Here is a 3,786-nt window from a genome sequence, read left to right on the forward strand (position 1 = left end):
TTTGGGGTCTGTATCATAATCTGTACTGATCTCTCTGCTAAAGGTTTGGTTTAGATAGATGTCTTGCTGTCCAATGATAGCTCTTACTTGTTTCCAAACTACGTTAGCTTCATTGTTAAACCAAGAGAAGACATTGGCAGCAGTTTTATTCACTGTAAGACTAAGATGTCTGGAGTTTACTGAGAATGTGATAGAGTGTAATTCTGTGCAGTATACCTAAATTATAGCATGTATAATGTCTGGTGGATCTCTGGTTCTTATTCCTGAAGATCCAAATTAGGTATTTCCTTATGGGAGGAGAGTTTCTGTGATTTATTCATTTTGAACTAATTTTGCCAAATGTGATCATTTCCCTCCATTCATCAGTAATTGACATATGTTTGCACTTTCTTTTTTTTTTTTTTTTTTTTGAGATGGAGTTTCACTCTTGTTGCCCAGGCTGGAGTGCAATGGCGCAATCTTGGCTCACTGCAACCTCTGCCTCCCAGGATCAAGCAATTCTCCTGCTCAGCCTCCTGAATAGCTAGAATTTACAGGCATGTGCCACCATGCCCAGCTAATTTTATATTTTTAGTAGAGATGGGGTTTCACCATGTTGGTCAGGCTGGTCTTGAACTCCTGACCTCAGGTGATCTGCCCGCCTCAGCCTCCCAAAGTGCTGGGATTACAGGCGTGAGCCAGCGTGCCTGGCTGGGCATTTACTTTCATCCGTTCTAAATAAGAACTATTTTGAGAAGGTAAATGTGCAAAATTTAAGGATGAATTATTATGCATTCCAAAATTTTAAGTTTCCTTCTTTCTTTCCTTTCTCTTTTTTCTTTCCCTTTATCTCTCTTTCTTCCTTTTTCTTTCCTTCCTTCTCTTTCTCTCTCTCTCTCTCTCTCTCTCTCTTTCTGTCTGTCTGTCTTTCATCTTTCTCTTGCTATGTCACCCAGGCTGGAGTGCAGTGGCTCGATCTTGGCTCACTGCAACCTCCACCTCCTGGGTTCAAGTGATTCTCCTGCCTCAGCCTCGAGAGGGATTACAGGTTATCCGGAATTACAGGTGTGCACCATCACGCCTAGCTAATTTTTGTATTTTTAGTAGAGACAGGGTTTTGCCATGTTGCTCAGGCTGGTCTCAAACTCCTGGCCTCAAGTGATCCGCCCACCTTGGCCTCGCAAGGTGCTCGGATTACAGGCATGAGCCACCATGGTGGCCTTAAGTGAGTTTCTTGGCCCATCATCAAATAAGGGTGCTCTTTTACTTTGGGAAGCTACATGGCTACAGAGCTTCATGAAGAGTGCTTCCTTATTTGTGAAGCCCAGGTCTACTTTTTTTATTTTGTTTTTGCTTTTGTTGGATATCAGGATATCTATTTTACAGCTAGCTCTTTGATAAAAGTGATTCAAGAGGGACTAAAGTATACTGTGAAATGTGTGCCTCTAACCCTCTAGACCTCTTTAATCTCAGATCTTTGCTCTGGGAGAAGCTGATGTGAAGCACCAATGCCTTCACTTGCTCATCATGCTGTTTCCTAAAGTATTGGATCAGTGGGTCAGGTCTCATTGTTACAGAATATTTTGACATTAAGATCTCTCTTGTGGGCCCCTTTGGGTAATTCATTTCCTAGGATGAGGTTTTGAGATTATTCAAAAAAGGCCCAGTCCCCAACTTTGATCCCTTTCAAAGCAGTTCTGTTTTTTGTTTTTGTTTTTTGAGAATCGCTCTGTTGCTCAGGCTGGAGTGCAGTGGCGTGATCTCGGCTCACTGCAACCTCCACCTCCCGGGTTCATGTGATTTTCCTGCCTCCGCCTCCCAAGTAGCTGGCTAATTTTTGTATTTTTAGTAGAGATGGGGTTTTACCATGTTGTCCAGGCTGGTCTCGATCTCCTGACCTCGTGATCCACCCGCCTCAGCCTCCCAAAGTGCTGGGATTACACGCGTGAGCCACCGCGCCCGGCTAGCAGTTCTTGACTGTGGGGAATAGTAGCAGGAGCAGACCTGCCAGGGCATGAGGAGGAGGCAGCACTAAAGCTAAGTGGAGTTGCAGCGAGCACAGTTGACAAGAAACTCTAGTTGTAATAGCTACATGATTGCCCTTGAACACCTGTCTGAAGAATGGAGGTACAGACTAAAGCAAGGGTAGGAGGCTGGCTCTGTTTCCTGACCTAATGTAATGGCTGCTTTTCACACATAGAATGTTTACTCATCATCTCTATGAGTGGTGGTCCCCAGGGCAGTAATGCAAAGCTTCCTCTCCTCAGCCTCACTTCAAGTTTTTTGTAAGGGAGGTGCCTCCAATAACCAGATTCCCTTCTAGAGGTCTCTTTGTTCTCCCCCACAACTGAGAACTAGTAAGAATGAGATGGCAGGAGGGCATGGCAATAGGAAAATGATGCTTTTCTGGGATTTCAGGCTTTTTATGATTTTAATGCCTTCAGGTTGTTAAGGGCTACATGCGATTAATATACAAGTTAACACTTTTAGCAGAAAACACTTGGTATCCAAATCTGGAAAGAAGACCAGGACTAGCAGCCCCAACTTAGATGAAAAAAATCTTTTATAGAGGCCCAACTTAGGGAGTTGCTGAGCTTTTTCTCTGGTCCTGAGAATGCAGGGAGGTGAGGGGGTATGACATAGAATGGATGCTGCTGTTTGAAACAAGTGGCTTCTGTCTTGGCAGGGGTGGTTTAAAAAGCAAGAGTGCTACAGCCAGAGATTCTCCCTCTGCTTTGCCTCCACTGTGTTTGGAGGCTTGTTTTTCTCTTGCAGATTTTTTTTTTTTTACCACTCTGAGACTCCTTGTTTAAGAATAATGCAAATTGTGCTCCAAATTATGGCAGATAAAGCTTGATACTGTGTAAAATCTTGGCTCGAGCATTTCTTTTTATGTTTATAACATTTACTTGACTCTTTACAACTCTTCAACTGCTATTTGTTGCTATAAAGTTTTAAAGTGTGGGTTTAAGACAGAGTCTCACTTTAGCCCAGCCTGGAGTGCAGTGGTGCAACCTCGGCTCGCTGCAACCTCCGCCTCCCAGGTTCAAGCCATTCTTGTGCCTCAGCCTCCTGAGAAGCTGGGATTACAGGTGCCCGCCACCACACCTGGCTAATTTTTCTATTTTTAGTAGAGATGGGGATTCACCATGTTGGTCAGGCTCGTCTTGAACTCCTGACCTCAAGTGATCCACCTGCCTCAGCCTCCCAAAGTGCTGGGATTACAGGCGTGAGCCACCGTGCCCGTCCTATAAAGTTATTTTTTAAAATAAGTGTTCAGTTCTAGGAGCCAGGAAATAAATAGTGCGTGAGTACGGTGGCTCACACCTGTAATCCCAGCACTTTGGGAGGCTGAGGCAGGAATGAGCCTGTGACTCAGAAACCTGCCCCTGTGGGTGTGGCTCCTCCTTCCCTAGTCCTCACTGCTCATGCGCTACTGTATGCCCACTCCTTGGTCTACTGTCCCCCCACCCCGTGCCCTAAGGAAAACCAGAGACTCTCCACTGACAGTCAGACTTCTCTCCCCGTCGTCCTTCCCCTTTCCTGAGCTTTTCTTCCCCAATATATTCATTCCTCCAATAGCTCAGCTGCCAACTATAAAAAATAAGGGGAAGCTCATTTTGAAGCAGAACTAGCTGAAACTGTACAGGGTGACAATAGGCCTTATTCCCTCAGCCCCACTGTGTTTTTTGTTGTTGTTTTCTGACTGGCTCAAGATTTTATCTTCTTAGCCAAGTCCCCACCCCTCCCCGCTCTGGCGTTTCCACTAACTGCTGAGGCTGGGTTGTTGGTGCTTCACCCATAGAG

This window comes from Symphalangus syndactylus, chromosome X (genome assembly GCF_028878055.3).
Source record: "Symphalangus syndactylus isolate Jambi chromosome X, NHGRI_mSymSyn1-v2.1_pri, whole genome shotgun sequence".
Taxonomy (NCBI): Eukaryota; Metazoa; Chordata; class Mammalia; order Primates; family Hylobatidae; genus Symphalangus; species Symphalangus syndactylus.